The 17,502-nt window shown below is 39.8% G+C and overlaps 1 long non-coding RNA gene across 1 annotated transcript in view; it reads left to right on the top strand.

Moving 5' to 3' along the window:
* Positions 1–17,502, top strand: part of LOC110542643 (uncharacterized) — a 174,326-nt gene that overhangs the window by 89,314 nt on the left and 67,510 nt on the right. The window contains exons 6-11 of the long non-coding RNA XR_009588530.1: positions 2,307–2,586; positions 5,671–7,187; positions 10,479–10,541; positions 10,958–11,298; positions 11,449–11,750; positions 14,162–14,399. This is a non-coding gene — a long non-coding RNA (uncharacterized LOC110542643). The remainder of the gene's footprint in view (positions 1–2,306; positions 2,587–5,670; positions 7,188–10,478; positions 10,542–10,957; positions 11,299–11,448; positions 11,751–14,161; positions 14,400–17,502) is intronic.

Raw genomic sequence — 17,502 nt, 5'->3', positions numbered from 1 at the left:
CAGATTTACAAGGCCTTTGGGACTTAGATGTCATTAAGTAGGTCAAATGACCCTTAGACCAAGGAGCATTCTCCAAAGAGCTAATCTGTAAACCATTACCATTTTCCATTTTGTTTATCTGAGTTTAGGGGTTTTTTGTTTGTTTTTTTTTTAAGATTGGTGTCCTATGGTCTCTTTGCTAAGTTTTTGCAGAGGCAGCAAACCCTGCTTTGCTTTCTACCACTTGGGAAAAAAGAAATGGGTAGAAATATAAAGATTTAGTCTTGTGTAGAAATCTAAATATAGGGAGAACCTTCAATAGATTTAGTTCCTTGAAAACTATGCCCAGTTTTCCTGTTAGTTAATATTAAAATATTTTAGGACATTACTCCAAAGTCAAAAGATATTTTCTTAGGAATGTATGCTTTATTTTAATTGTCAGCATGAATAACAACATTCAACATTATCTCAAATGTGAACCATATACAAATGTTTATGAGCAACTCAGTGGCAACTCAGTCTCTCACTGGAATGTTGAAAATAGATTTGTGCTCCATCTCATTATTATAATTTCTAATGCAAATCATAGAGTATGGTTCCATAGAATAGTGTTATGATTAACATGTGACATCTGTTTTTATAATCCAATAATTTTTGAGACAGGGTTTCTCTGTGTAGTCTTGGCTGTCCTGGATTCACTTTGTAGACTAGGCTGGCCTTGAACTCATAGACATCCACCTGCCTGTGCCTCCCTGAGTGGTGGGAATAATCCAATATTTTAAAATCATAGTTTAATAGAAATTTAGAATGGATGAAAATAAGAAGGCCCATTGATTATAATACTTCTTGAAACTATGTAATAAGAGCAAAAGCTTTCATTATATGTTCTTGAAATAGTTTTAAAAGATTTATTTTACTCTGTGTGTGTGTGAGAGAGAGAGAGAGAGTGTGTGTGTGTGTATGTGTGTGTGTGTGTTTGTGCCATGTGTGTGGTTGCCAAGGAAGCTAGAAGAGGGATTCAAATATCTTTAAGTTACACTTCCAGTTAGTGCTGAATTACCTGACCTGAATGCTGGGATACAAACTATGATCTCTGGAAAAGCATCAAGTTCTCTTCATTACTGAGACATCTCTTCATTTTTAATTTTTTTAATAGTTACAATGTCGATACCATATATCATTATGTTAGTACAATATTTAATATGTATAAGGACATGGTCTCTAAAGTGGAACACAGCATTAATAAAGGAAGTTATTGGACAATTTTTTTCTATGTCCTTTATATTCAGAACATCAGTTTTTTTAAAGTCTCTAAAAATAACCCACACTACTCTCTATTTACATAGGAAATATAATCTAAAAATAAAGGGGGGGAGGTTTGCTTGATCTGGGACGAAGTGGTGTGAAAATTCCTTTCATATGAATATGTGAACAACATCTATCTCCCCTTTATGAGGTTCCAATAACAAACTCAAGTATGATTCCACCTTAAAGAACCAATGAGTTTGTTGACCTTGCTTCAGAGCATTAAGAGCTTATCAATAGGATCATGGGAGAACAAGAACAGTCACATTGCAAAGTCTTAACTCAGTATGGATAATGACTTTGCTGCATAGGTGGAGCCCATTCAGTTAACCTTTCCTCTCCTACATACTTTAGCACCTCCTTAGAACCCCAACATCCCGAGGCCACGTGCAACTAGAGTGGGATTGCATATAAACAGCTGATAGTACTGTCTGGAATCTCAGATGAGAGTCCAGTGCTTCTTGCACCCCATCCTATGAGAAATTATCAACAGTCAACAATCCTAATGGTGTCTTGCCAGCAAGCACTGCTGATCCAATGAATATCATGTCAGTTTGGCTAAGAGAATCATCTTCTACAACACTAAGAAATAAATTAAAATCAATCATATGACCCAGATAAGAATATATATATAAAGATATATATATATATATCTTTACTATATGCTTAAGTGACTTAACATTCTACTCCATGGATACTTGCTAGGCTATGTTCATTGTTGTTTATATTCTTACTAGCTGGGAAATGGAAACAGCCTAAATGTCCTTGAACTGACAAATACATAATGAAAATGTGGTACATATACACTATGGAATTATACGGCTTTAAAGAAAAAAAATAAAATTTGCAGGCAATTTTAGGACTGAAGTAGACAAGATCATGTTGAGTGAAGTAACTGTTGCTTAGCAGTTGTCTCTGAGACTGAAACATTGCATCCTTAAGGTGGAAGGTAAACAATTCAAAATAGTTTCATAAATTCCCTAAAACTGATCAGATTCAATGGGTTCTCTTTTCCCCTGAAGTAAAGACTACTGAGAATCACTCAGACAACCAACCTGCAAACAAGACCCTGAGACTAGACCAGCTGCCTGGAAAAAAGCTGAAGCAAGGATGTCCTTAAACTTCGGATCCTCCTGCCTTTAAGTCTCTAATGGCTTAGAAATACAGGTATGAGCCACTACAAGATGACCACACACTGCTACCAGCAGAGCTACAACATCAGCCAACAATGAAGTTTCTTCTATTCATGATCATGCATGGTTGGTATCCTTCCTTTGTTCTGCCATTGGTTTCTTATCTGGGGTGAGTATATGTTTGTTCATGTCTCCCTGGAAATACTATTGTATAAGCCTAACTTCCTGGAAGAGTTTTGTAGCAACTATGTTCAAGGGACACTCCCCAACCTCTTGATCTTTTTTCAGGATATTCAGTTTGCTCCGGGTTTCCATTTTTGTGAACTGTTACCCATGCTGGAGTGTGCTTTGGCGATGGAGCTGTCTTTGAGTCATTTCTGCTCTTATAACTAACCCCTTACCAATATTCTTGCAAGTAACTCCAATAAAACTCAGTGGTTCACATAGTTGGTCTTTGATGGTATCTGTACTTTGGTTGTCATGGGTTCCCTATTGAGTCAAAAGATGTGTATTGAATCTGCCCAGGAAAAGTCTGTCACACAAAAGTAAACTAGATCCACAATGACAAACATCACTTGGTCTCTCTCATCTGAGGTTCCTAGCTCCAAATCTTCAGATGGCAGTGCATAACCCCGAATAACTGCAGAGAACATGAAAGAAAAGGGGGATGATGGTGACAAGAGGAATAGATCTGGGAAGAGTTGGGCACAAATAATCTATAATGTTTGGAAGCATCTATGGGACCACACTAGCCAACAGCTTCAAAAGAAGTAATGCTTTCTTGTCACTGACCTTTTTTGTGATATCCTATGGTATCTAATAGGTCATTGTCACTTCATTAGATAATCATATAAATTATTTTGATATATGATATATGTGTAGGTGTATATTTTAGGATGCCTCTACAGAAAGGTTTCCATGTAGCCTTTTCAAAAAAGTTTTTAGTATTAGCTGTGCTTCCTCTTATTATATGCAACCATTAAGGTTATTCTTGCCACACACTAATTTATTCTGTGTATTCAAAATACATATTATGAATTTTTGATAATTACATCTACCATTCCTTCAATGGAGTATATTCTGGAAAAGAAAACAATTATCTAACATTCACAGAAGGCACACTGATGTATAGCAGTTCTGTACCAAACAAAATCTTCTATCTTGAGAGAAGCTTGTTAAGTCATACAATGTTTCAAAGGGAGCTGAAACATCCTGTACTACAGAAAAGCAGGTTAATCTCAGGAAGTAAACAACATAATAGCTTCAGGAAGGCCCTAAAATTGACTAGATTTACTTCATCCCTGTCTCAGTGTTACTATTCTATGATGAAACACCATGACTAAAGCAACTTGGGGAAGAAAGTTTATTTGGCTTACACTTCCATATCACTGTTCATCATCAAAGGAAGTCAAACAGGGCAGGAACATGGATGAAGATGGTGATGCAGAGGTCATTGAAGGATGCTGTTTACTGACTTGATTCTCATGACTTGCTCAGCATGCTTTTTTATAGAACCCAAGACCACCAGCCCAGGGATGGCAATACTCACAATGGGCTGGGCCCTCCCCATCAATCAGTTCTGTAAAAAAAATGCCCCACAGATGGATCTTATGGAGGTATTTTCTCAATTGAGGTTCCCTCTTTTGAAATTACTCTAGCTTATATCAAGTTGACATAAACCTAGGCAGGACAGACTCCCAATCTCCAAGCATAAAATCTCTAAGGACTGCTGAGGGACACTCTCAGACAAGCTGAGTTACCTAGAAGAGACTCAGACCAGTTGCGCAGCAATCAGAGACAAATTTAACTGCTTAGAAATGAAGACCAGGTTCCTAAAACAGGCATTATCAAAACTATTCACCTTGAGGCTATGCAGTGTGCACCAGGGTTCCAAATTTTGTGAGCTGTCAGCCCTGCTCCTTTGGTAATAGGGGTGTCTTTGTGTCATCTCTGCTCCTTTGAGTAACCCTATAAAACTTATTGGTTCACCAAAATGGACTTTGATGGTATCCTTCCTTTAGTCTGCCATTGGTTTCTTCTCTGGGGTGAGCACATATTTGTTCATGTCTCCCTGGGACTGGTATTGTACAACCCACACATTACATAATTTGGAGCACTTATAGAAAAGATAATTGATTTTCTCCAGATGAATACTGTGTAAGCTGTGCTTCTCATCTGAGAAATTATATAGCCATTTATTAATTTATTATGATTTTCCTCAACTGTTTATTTTCAACCAGCTTGTGTTTGTCTTTAATAATTCTTTTATCAGATTTGCCCTGCCGCTGATGCTTTCATTGGCTATGTTAATTTCATTCGGCTGTATTTTTTGGATAAGAGATTGCTGAGCAGCTTTGATTTGTGTCTATTTCTGTGTAAAATACATTATATTTGAGTACTGACTCATTTCTCACTGTTTTCTTGAAGCTTGTTGAGTTTCCTTAAAACTAATGCTGTAAATTCTCCATTACAAAAATTTCTTCAAGTTAGCCAGTTACTCTGACCACTAAGTAAAGTCGTGATTTCCTGCAAGTTCTTGGTGCCTGTTGGCAGGCAATGGCATCTACACATCGAAAAACTTGGTATTTATTCCAGTCTTCACAATTGACTTCCTGCCTGTCTTTCTCATAGTTTAAAGCAGCCTGCTTATTGTCTCTACCTGTAGTAATGTCTACTATATCAGCACAGGATGATGTGCAAACCTGCAAAACTCGAGATGTAGTTTTTCCAAATCTCAGTTGGTATGGTAGTCAGAACAAACTGAGAGAGAACATAAGGCTAGTGTCTCCCTACAGAGTAGATATAGACACTTTGTTCACAGCTGCAAGCTTGTCTTTCTTTATTGAATTCTCTTTGGCTCTGGCAAGAATGATTATGGAAAGACTGGCCTCAGGCTCTTATGGCATGTTTGTGGCCACTAATACCACAAATCTGTGTCAAAGTTTTATACTAGTCATCTATGACTAATGTAGTGGTGGGTTGAACTAAAATTCACATTGCTATGGGCTGTTTTCTACTGATATGGTCTAATGACACTAGACATAATTGACACAACCACAGGCAATGCTGGCTGCAATAGAAATCCAGCAAACATATTGGGACTGTGCACCTTTGCTCAGAAAGGATATTCCAGTGGCCCTGTCCATGGACACTGGCCTGAGATCAGGGACTGTTAGGGCCTGGCCAAATTTTGTTTTCTCTGCCTGGCACTAAGTTCCAAAGTAAAACTCTTTTTTTTTTTTTTTCAATGCAGTTTATTCAGGAACCTTGAACAATCCTCGGACCCTGGGGAAAGCCAGCCCACAGCTTAAATAGCCTCTGGGTAGCCAACCCAAGCGTGCCACGTGGGCAATGTAAATAGGTCCACATACATGGAAGCAAGCCAGATCCTCAGCCTTAGCCAAATGTGGAATTGTTCGTGACAGAGAGCACTCACCATCGGGAAGGTGGAAGGCGGAAACCAGCTCCATCTTTAAGGCATAGCATTCCGCAGCTCTTGACTTGCTCGCATTATATAACTGCAGTGAATGGAGTCTTGCTCTACACTACACTGCCTGGGCCTGAGGTACTGTTGTTGAAACCAGACACTTGGCGATCGGGCGTGACATCCATCTGAATACCTGATTCCCATGGCTACAAAGAGCCACACAACCTCAGGGGTGGACATAGGCAAATGCTGGTGCTGCAAATGATAGCTTTGTCTATGTCTTTGCCTTGGGGCTTGCCTGCTTTTACCTGATGTGTAAAGCTTTCCCCGAAATGTGCCAACCTGGATGACACCACCTTAATAGGTCATTTCCTGATGCCCATGAAGTTCTAAAGACACATTTATGACTTAGCAGGTAGAGATAGCCATGCTGCTGGAGGTTGATCCCATTGGTCACAAACACTAAGCTAAGCAGGCTAACATAGGGTCACAAATGTAGAAAAGGGAACAATCATTGATGTTAAGATGAGGTGTTTTTTTTCCAAGAAAACAAAATGGGGAATTTTGTTTTTTGATCCATTCAACCAACCTTTGTATATGAATTAAGCCCATTAATATTTAAACTTATTATTGCAAGGTATGTGATGGTTGCTGTCATTTAGATGTTTCTTTTTTTTTTTCTATTTCTGTCCTCAGTTTTATTTCTGTGTTCCAATAATTCTAACTTCATTGTTTTCTTTCTGTAGCCTTTTGGGTATACTTACTTATTTTTTTCTTTAGTCCAAAATATTGCTTCCAGTATTCTCTGTACAGCTAGATTACTGGATATGAATCCATGCTGTTTTTCTTTTTCTGTCAGGTATGGCAGATAGTTTTGCTAGGTATTCTGGCTTGATATCTGTGGTCATTAGCCATCAGGGAAATGCAAATCAAAACGACCCTGAGATTTCACCTTACACCCATCACAAGGGCCACGATCAAAACCTCAAGTGACAACACATGCTGGAGAGGTTGTGGAGAAAGGGGAACCCTCCTCCATTGCTGGTGGGAATGTAAACTGGTACAACCACTCTGGAAATCAATCTGATGCTTTCTCAGACAACAAGAAATAGCGCTTCCTCAAGATGCAGCTATACCACTCCTAGGCATATATTCAAAAGAGGCTCAAGTACACAATAAGGACATTTGCTCAACCATGTTTGTAGCAGCTTTATTTGTAATAGCCAGAAGCTGGAAACAATCCAGATGCCCTTCAGCTGAAGAATGCATACAGAAATTGTGATACATCTACACAATGGAATATTACTCAGCAATGAAAAACAAGGAAATCATGAAATTTGCAGGTAAATGGTGGGATCTGGAAAGGATCATCCTGAGCGAGCTATCCCAGAAGTAGAAAGACACACATGATATATACTCACTCATATAGACATATAATATAGGATAAACCCACTAAAATCTGTACATCTAAAGAAACTAAGCAAGAGGGAGGACTCTGGCTATAAGGCTCAATCCCCATCCCGAAGGGCAAAGAGGAAGGACATCAGAATAATAAGAAAACAGGAAACAAGTTAGGAGCCTCCCACACAGGGCCTCTGAAAGGCTCTACCTGCAGACTATCAAAGCAGATGTTGAGACTTATGGTCAAACTTTGGGCAGAATGAAGGGAATCTTATGAAAGAAGTGGGAAATAATAGTTAGATCTGGAGAGGACAGGAGGTCCACAAGGAGAGCAACAGAACCAAAAAATTTGAGCACAGGGGCCTTTCCTGAGACTCATACTCCAACAAAGTACCATGTATGGAGATAACCTAGAACCCCTGCACAGATGTAGCCAATCAGTTCAGTGTCCAAGTGGGTTCCACAGTAATGGGAAGAGGGACTGCCTCTGACATAATCTGATTGGCCTTCTCTTTGATCACCTCCCCCTGAGGTGGGAGCAGCCTTACCAGGCCACAGAGGAAGACAATGCAGCCACTCCGGATGAAATCTGATAGACTAGGATCAGAAGGAATGAGAGGAAGACCTCCCCTAATAGTGGACTTGGGGAGGGGAATACGTGGAGAAGGGGGAAAGAAGGTGGGATTGGGAGGGGAGGAGGAAGGGGTTTATGGGGAATACAAAGTGAATAAAGTATAATTAAAAATAAAAAAAGAACCAAAGAAAATCAGATTCAGAAAAACAAATAACGCCAGGTGTGGTGGCATTATATCACTCCTATAATCCCAGCACTCAAGGAGGCAGAGGCAGGAAGATCTCTGTGAATTTGAGGCCAGCCTGGTCTACAAGTGAGTCCAGGACAGCCAGGGCTACACAGAGAAACCTTATCTCAAAAACCCCATTTTCTCTCTCACTAAGATCCTGAATTTTAATTTTTGGTCCAAGTTGATATATATATGTGTGTAGGTGTGGATATAGGCCATGAAACTAGAAAGGAGACTATTGGAGGGGAAGGGGGGATCTTAAGGGGGAAGAGAATATCAAAGCAGAGGGGGAGCTATCAACGTGAGAAATGAGGAGGTTCACTAGCAGGAGGGAAATGGGAGATGAGTAGTAAAGAAGGAAAAATGACAAAATAATAACTTTGCATGCTAATTTAACAACTGCCTAAATTGCTCTGGAAAGATAGCTTGTGAAAGAATAACAAAATGAGGTAGCTGAGGATATAGCTCAATTGGTACATTATTTGCTAGCTTTTATGAGGTACTGGTTTCAGTAACCAGCATCTCATAAAATGGGAATTGTGACACATACCTTTAATCCCAGAACTTGATAGGTGGAGGCAAAAGAATCAGAAAGTCAAAGTCATCCTCTTGAACACAACAAGTTAAAGGACATAATAGGATATATGAAACTCTGCCTTTAAAATAAATTTAAGGAGCTGGGAGGTGGTGGCTCATGCCTTTAATCCCAGAGCTTGGGAGGCAGAGGCAGTCAGATCTCTATGAGTTCGATGACAGTGTGGTCTACAGAGCAAGTTTCAAGGCAGCCAGAGCTATACAGAGAACCACTGTCTCAAAAAACCTAACTAAACAAATAAAGCAGTTAGGACTTAAGGTTTAAGCACTAAAGCATCTGCTAGTATTATAGAGGATTCAGGTTAGGTTCCTAGAACTCACAGGTGGCTCACAAACCTTGTAATTCCAGTTTTTAGGGAACTGAAACTCTCTTCTGAATTCTGCTGACACCAGGCACACACATGGTATGCAGACATGCATGCACTCAAAACAATCATACAATTTTTTTGTTTGTTCGCTTAAGGACACATAGCATTTTGTGGAGAGTTCTACATTTGGATCTGGAGGCAGCAAGAAGACAGAGAAACACTGGGCCTGGCTTGGGCTTCAGAAACCTCAAAGCCCACTGCCCACCCCCGTGACACACCTCATCCAACAAGGCCACACCTCATCCACCCAGGCCACACCTCCTGGTTCTTCTCAGCTAGTTCTACTCCCTTTACTCTGCTTTAAAATATATGAGCCTATGGGTATTCTTATTCAAACAACCATAGTACTTCATGAGAAATAAGTAATACATTAAATCCTGGCTACAGCTAAGCTCACACTTACTTTTTATGAGCACAGACCATTCAATGGCCATTTATTGAATTTTAGTTCAAGGCTGATTCCACATAATCAACACATGGAATAAACCAAATACTGGGTGCCTGGTATGTGAAATGGGGGCTATGATAATGCAGTTTGTTAAATAAAAATCCTGAAAGTACTACAACCTCTGCTGCTGTCAAAGATAGTAAATGAGGAACATCATGTCCTAGAGTGAGGAGTACCTCTACCACTAAAGATTTTAAATACACAGGGTAATGATACTATAACTTCTTAATCTGTAGTTTATGTTCTACACCAGTTAGGTAGCTCTTGGTGAGTGCATTAGAATAGTGCATACTTAAGCTAGTTGTAGTTCTATTCACAACTTATGTGGTAAACATGGTGTTTTAGTTCATTTTCTACTTTTTTTATGGAATACCACAAGGTGGGCAATTAGTTAAGAAAAGGAACACACTAGCTCACACTAGTTCTGGATGTTGAGGCAATCTAATATAAAGGTCAAGGCATTCTTGTTGTGTCATAGCATGGTGGAGATCATCACACTGTGAGACTAAATGTGAGAGACATTGAACAGTTAAATCATAGACAATCACACCTGAAACATCAGTCATTTTCTGCAATAAAGGGAAACAGTGCTCTGTGCACTAATGTATTAGTTACTATGAGTAAGAGTAGAAAGGGAAAATCAGCATAAAATTAGTGGTTGGTATTGGCTTGATGGTGAAACATTAGTAATAAAAGTGTATAGAGATGAGATAGTTTGGCTAAAAGTAGCATGAAAAGGGAGAAGTAAAAAAACACAATGGGATCACCTAGAACAGTCCTAACTCACAGGAGCTTGAGACACTGAGACCCAGCAAACCAAGCTAGCCTATGTTCTTCAGGGAAGGAAAATATGAAAAGGAAGGATAGAGGAAAAGAGATACAGTATTGAATACTATACAGTTATTAAATAAGGGAGGCACTGGGCTTAGGTAGAAATAAAAGAAGAATAACTGTTAAGAGGAGAGAGACATGTTTTGAGGTGGGCTGGTCTATTTACTGTTTTCTATTTTGAGTTTCTAGGCAGTTCTTCCGGCTCCCCAAAACCTATATATAACACCTTTGGGGCTTTCTTTGCAATGTCAGGTAAGAGATGCTGATCATAACTCTAGGAAGAGTCATCATCCAGATGTCCTTAGGGAGAGTGCTGTGAATACTGTTCTTGCCTCTAGGCCATCTTCTGGAAGACTGGGTATAGACACTGCTCAGAGAAATAGACAGTTCTTCCCAGTTTGAGTCTCAGATGCTATTTACATCTCTGGACTCTTCTTTGGGCATCAGATTGTGAATGTTGGCTCTGCCTCTGTGCATTCCTTCCTGAAGTTTGTTTCATTTCTTACAACCTAGATCTAAGGTCTTCTGCATGCAGACTGGCTTTGTCCAGGTTTTAGGTCCTGAATACCATGCAGTTGTGTTTCCAACCTCCCCTTTGTAATCTTGTCATTGTTATGCTGACTAAGTCTGAGCATGTAGTTTCATGATGCTTGCTGTCATTTTTCCAGGTCTGCTGACTGCAGAGGTTCATGGACTGACAACACAAAAATGTTCTCTTTTAAAAGATGGCATTCTAAGGTTGTTGTAGTCATGTGATTGGTACCTAGAAGAGAGGGTTTTCCCAGCGTCTCCTAAAGCTGCCACCATGGACCTTCTGTCAATTTTTCTTCTCCTGTCCATGTCACTGAGGGGTCAAAAAGTGGCTCAGCAGTTAAGAGCACTTACTGCTCTTGCAGAAGACTCAAATTTAGTTCCTAGATGAGCTTCAGACAGTCCCCAACCTCATCTAACTCCAGCTCCAGGGTATTTACTACCCTTTTCTGGCATCTGTGGACAAGTGCACTCATGTGTATGTACTTACACACACACATTATATGTATATGTGTATGTATATATGTATATGTATATATGTGTGTGTGTCCTTTTATAGAAAATACATTTAATTTTTCTCATATAACATATACTAATTATGGTTTTCTCCTCCCTCTACTTATCCCAGTCCCTCCCCCACCTCCTCTCCCATCCAGAGTCACTCACTTTCTTTCTCTCACTGCAAAACAAACAGGCTTTTCAAAGATAATAATACAATAAGATAATACGATAAAACAAAAATGAACACATTGGAATTGGAGAAGACAAACCAACAGAAGGAAAAGAGCACAAGAAAAGGCGTAAGAATCAGAGACCCAATCGTTTAAGTACTCAGGAGTCCCATAAAAGCACTATACTGGAAGCCATGATATATACAGAGAAGACCTGGTGCTGACCCTTGCAGGCCCTATGCATGCTGCTTCACTCTCTGTGAGTGCATATGAGCTTTGGTCATGTTGTTTTCTTGCACGTTGTTTTCATGCACGTTATAAAATTAATTTTAAAATGTTTACATGTCCTTCAGTGAAATCGCAATGCAAATACTCTGAGCCTCTCTTGCTTGAATTATAGTTCCCATTGTCTGCTGTTGGTGCTTCCCAAACTAAGCCAATCTCTCTGAGGCAGATGACAGACTTTCTTGCTTGCTTTGTCAACTTTCCTATTTCATTTTCTATAAAATAGAGAGATATTAGACTGGAACCCACCTCTTCTGTTAATAGTCATCTAACTCTCCCCATATTATTCTGGGAGATTCTAACAGCTTGCCTATGTATCTGATCCAGCAAGTTTAACTTTGGGAGAAGATGAGAAAATAGAAAAAAAAATAGTTTGTCATACTATAACCCACAAGACAAATTTCATAATAGGAGATGGAGCTTTTTTAAGTGTTCCAATCAAAGAATTAAGACACTTAAAACACCTCCTCATCATCTGGGGTCCTGGAAGGGAAGTACAGATTGTGGATGCCTGATCTGTGTAGCTATAACTTGACAACTGCTCATGAAGAAGAAAATTCTAGCCAAGAGAAGAGCCTCTGGAAGTGTGCACTGGACTTAGAACCTTCCCCAGGGATTATCTGTCCATCAGCCTTTGGATTAACATAGATCTGCCCTGAATCTCTTAGCTCCTCCCAAATCGAAGTCTTCATTTTAGCATCTTGCATGTTCCAGGACCTCCCAGCCCAGAAAACACAGCAAGTCTCCACCGAGTTACAGACTTGGAGCCAAGGAAAAGGGGTCAAAGTCTTATTTATGCACTGACCTCTAACCCCAACACCAATGTGAGGCAGTTATCACTACCTTCAATCTCATCACATTTTCTGAGTCCAGATCCCCCATGCTTTGGGTGATTTACTGATGTGTCTGTACTCGGAACCTGATGCCTACATACAACCCTGGACTTGCCTCTGCTTCTTAAGAGAACTTCCATATTTTTGGAGGAAGGGGAGGCGGGAGGGAGAGGATAGAAGGGGCTACAAGGATGTAAAGTGAATAAATTAAATAAGAAAAAATAAAACAAAATGAGAACTGTCATAAAGCAGATGTCTTGAAGTTTCTAAGGCACAGATTTCTAGCCCACTTTCTTGTTGATTCCCTCTGTCTTACAAGGCTTTTAACTGCTACCTATGACTTCAGCTGCTAATAACTTCTGACCCTTATGCCGTGGAGAGAAGTTATCGAAAGAACTCTGTGCATGGTTCTGTGACAGAAGAAAAGGCCTATATTTTCTTTGTAAGATTAGGCTTGGGGCGGTGTCCCTTGCACAGTGGCTGAGGTATAGCATAAATGGCTGGAGGGTAACTGGAGGAGCCGGAATTTACCCATTATTTAAGAAAGCTACTGTTGTTTACAGCAGAAACACAGCGGGGATAGTGGAAGTTCTCCAAACAGGAGCCAAGTGTAATTCTTTTCTGGCCGCTTCAGCATAAACATTGATCAGTTCCACTTCAGCTTACATGCTCACTGAGGTACTCATAAGAGGCCTTGTCGCTAGGCTTAATTCTTATTTGTGAGAATTTTTCTAGGTTTTTGTGACATATCTTGGTCAGGGTTTATCCAAAAGAAGACTGTGGTGAAAACTATTAAATATTCTAACTTAAGGGTAGCAAAATTAAAAAAAAAATCTACCTATGAACAAATCTGAGAACACTTTTGAGGAAAGGGGAAAGCATAAGCAAGGACACAGCCTATGAAGAACAGTGGTGCTATGAAGCTTCCATGAAAACTCTATGTGGAGAGCAGGGGCTAGAGATAAGTAAATTATTAAGAAATGAAAATGATGGTGAGTGGCTGAGGGTCCAGTTCAGTAGGAGAGAGTGCATACACAGCATTTTGAGAACCTGGGTTCCATATCCAGCACCTGAAAAAGAAAAGAGATTGATTGTGCGGTATGCCGGGGATTCCTGAAGGGGAACAAAGATTGTTGGCAGCCCTTGAAAGCCACAAATGGAATTGGCACTGGCAACCAGAAGCCTATAGTGGAAGGTGATAGGAGCCTCTATCTGAGGGAGCTCTTGCACTATAACTCTGTAACTGCGAGCATAAAGAAATGTATCCAGAAGAAATAATATTTTCCCTAGGAAAATATATCATCACACTGGGGATGAGACCTGGAGGTGACCTTCCTCCCAGGATGGGAGATCTTATAGTTCTGATAACCACAGCTTAATCTACAATACATACAAAAGCATTTCTTAGCCTTTGTTTAATATTTTCTATAAAAATAACTACACTGCTACAGGATAGGGGGAAAGTCCTCCCTTTTAAGAACTTTTCTCACCTTAGTTCTGGAAAAATCTGCCAACAAATCCATTTCCTTTACTAATAAATCCTGTCTTCCAGGTCTGTCAAGAAAATAGCAAGCCATGGACCTCGTACTCTTATTCTACCAATGTGGGACTTGTAGACATTTATGATGGAGTCCTAGATTTCTCGGTGACTGTACCAGCTTCCTATCCTGAGAAGTAAGAGTAACTGAGCAGAAAAGAACATAGGTGTTGCATTGTGTGTTTCATTCTTATAAACTCAGCACCTAGGAAGCAAGAAGACTGCCATGAATTCAAGGAGTCTAGTCTGGGTTGTAAGTAAGACTAAGTGTCAAAAAAAAAAAAAAAACTGAACCTAGGGCTACATCCTAGCAGTTATAGCTTCTCTTGTATTCTAGGACTGGTGAAAATTCACAGTTTTTGGAGTTATTATTCTGATATAATAAGGGATCATACTAACAATAATTTTGGAAATAACAACTTACCATTTGTAAATAATAATACTGTTATTCGAGGAATTTCACCCCTAGTTTAGTCACTGACTTTCTAACCAGGATGGCATGAGACATGAAATAGTGCTATCAGAGCAGCTGACAGTAGTTTGAGAATGGCAGTGGATACCCTAAGCTTTGGCAGTGGACCACTTTAAGAGGAATCATAGAAGGAGTCTTGTCTTTAGACAATGACTGGATAGAGGAATATGAAATTGGGACAAAATTTGGGTAGATAGGCTGGTGAATGAGATAACAGAATCTGGTTTAGGACTATAATGAGGACTTTGTGTAAATTAATGGATGTGTAATTTATTTGCATTTTAAAAATTGGATAATATGCTTACCACAATTATAGCATGATTCCAGGCAATTTGCATACTAACATGGGGAAAGCATTAAACTATACACAAGTGGTCTCTGAACATATCAGAGGGCTATCATCATCTAGTATTGATTTCAGTGTCCATGGTACACATGAAAATTTAGATCCAGTAACATTCTGAATTGAATATTAAATTCTAACATACTAACTCTGACAACAAGTATGCAAAAAAAAAAACAAAAAACAAAAATTAGTTATCAGTAATCATCACATGAAAAGATACAAATCCTTAATTCATTAATGAGATAAAACTACAGGGGCTGGGAAGATGGTGGAGTAAGTGTCTTTGATATCCTAGCATGAGGACCAAAAGTCTAGACAGGGCTGTGTACCCATTACCCCAGCAATGGGAGGTACAGGAAAGGATGGAAACAGGAAGGACTGATGGGGCTTGCTGGCTACTAGGCTAGCAGAACAGTTGGATCCAAAGTCAGTAAAGGATCCTGTCTCAAGAGAGTGAGGTAGAAAGTGACAAGTGATAACTGAATTATCCTCTGCTCCTCAGAGCTCCACATGTACACATAGGCATGTACATCTGTATACACATACATATACCAACACGCTTACACATAAAATTATAAAAAGTAAATAAAATTATATGATATCATTATGTTGAAAAGAATGGCTGAAATGAAATTTTACAAGTGCCTAGTGCTAGAGTGAATACAGGTGGAACAGTCAGCGCTTTCAAGCCTAATTAGTGGGAGCACAATTTGGTTCAGCTACTTAAGAAAATGACTTCCCTCTATTTGCTGAAATATAACAAACATCCTGTGTCAGAATTTCAACTCTTGAATCTATATCCAACAGAAAAAAGAGTGTGTGGCAGGAAAGGAAATATAGAGAGATGGCCACAGTAGTGGTAAGTGCTGATAATAATAATCATTAGAGTTCAAATCTCTATTAATATTGTAAGAGTTCAAATCTTTGTTAATAGGGGAATGGATGAATTAACCAGAGCACAGCCATATTGAAAAGATTTTGCTGATTTGCTTGCCAAACAAATGGTCCAGTTAAGACTTATGAGGAGAAAGGGTCACAAACACCCTCTTCTCTAACGTAGAGAAGATGTGGCTTCACAAAAGCCTTTGAACATTTTGATCGTTCCAAACAACATAACTCAGTAAGCCCACGGTTTTATGTCAAAGCCCTCTACTGTCAGCACTGCCCTTCAGTACTCAGATCATCTTGTGTACTACTTGTATCTTCCGCAGATGTTTCAAGTTCATTCACTAAAAGGGACAGGATCTCTGAGGTCTCTTCACATTCTTCTTTCTGATCACATCCTCCTTTCCTACCAGCACACTTCACTTCCAAGCAAGCCTTACACTCTTACTTGTCCTTCATATATCAGAAACTCATTCAAACCTGTTGTCCATCACATTAAAGAACTTGTTTGGTTTCACAATGTTGGACCCTAAGTGTTAAGAATTATCTTCTGTAAAAATTTGGGAATCTGAGGTTTCCTGTGAGCTGCCTGAGACATTTTTTTCCCTCCGTCTCTCTTACTAGGTCAAGCTCGCAGCCAACTGTAAGCACTTTCACTTCTACCCAGTACTCTTGAAACAGACACGGGTTAATGATATTGACTTCCAATGATGTTTGGGGTCGTATCTTGAAGTGAGGGGACCTTGACTCAGGGGACTGGAAGATAAAGGTATTGGTCATTAGTTAGGGAAACTTCAGATCAGTAAGAACTACTCACTGCAATAGCAGCCAAGGAATTAATTCCTCCACGAGGACAGAAATAACACTAATAAAACCTACAGTGGGACCAGTAGAGTCTGGCAGGCCACTGTTGTCATGCCTTGGAAGCCTCAGTTAGGATGTAGCTCTGGCAGTTCTTCCTTAGAGGCCTTCTGGAGATGAGGGGAATATTCGGAGGGGATAGGCCTTAGATGAGCAGAAAGATAAGACCATTTCATGCCTGGAACCCAAATAAATACTCAGAGATCATCCACTCTTGAACAGTGAGGATGCCACAGAATCCCATTCCTACCATCAGTTCTTAGAAGGGCTCACACAGGGGTGGCATGATAAAAATGTTTACTCACCTCCCTACAAACTCTTGGGAATTGTGAGGCCTCATGTTAGGAAATCAAGGAGTTAAGTCATCAGGTAGGAAAGGGACCCAATTCCCTGCCAAGGGTTAAGGGAGGGGGAACCCTGAGGTGGTATGAGTGCATAATCTACCCTAAAACAAAGGCAGCCTTTTGGAATCTCATCTCTGCTATCGACCACAGAGGCTCCAAGCAATGCTTTCTTATTGACATCTCCTTCACTTCCTTCCCTGAGAGCTCTCTATGAGTCTGCCAAGAGTCTATATGAGTAGCTTGGGGGAAGATTGAAACTATCCACCCCAGAGGCACTCATTCTGCTGTCTTCATACAGAGCCTCAACAGGCATATACATAGTCACTTCCTCCCCAGTGTTCTTTGTGATATAGGGAACTGTGTGTAAGAGCAAAGATAAACAGAAGTAGTCAACAGAGGAAGGCAAAGATTTGGAAAATACACCAGTTTCCAAGGCTACAATCCCATA

Source organism: Meriones unguiculatus, chromosome X, assembly GCF_030254825.1.
Source record: "Meriones unguiculatus strain TT.TT164.6M chromosome X, Bangor_MerUng_6.1, whole genome shotgun sequence".
Lineage (NCBI taxonomy): Eukaryota > Metazoa > Chordata > Mammalia > Rodentia > Muridae > Meriones > Meriones unguiculatus.
The sequence above is the reverse complement of the archived record's forward strand: the minus strand, read 5'-3'. Positions and strand labels throughout refer to the sequence as shown.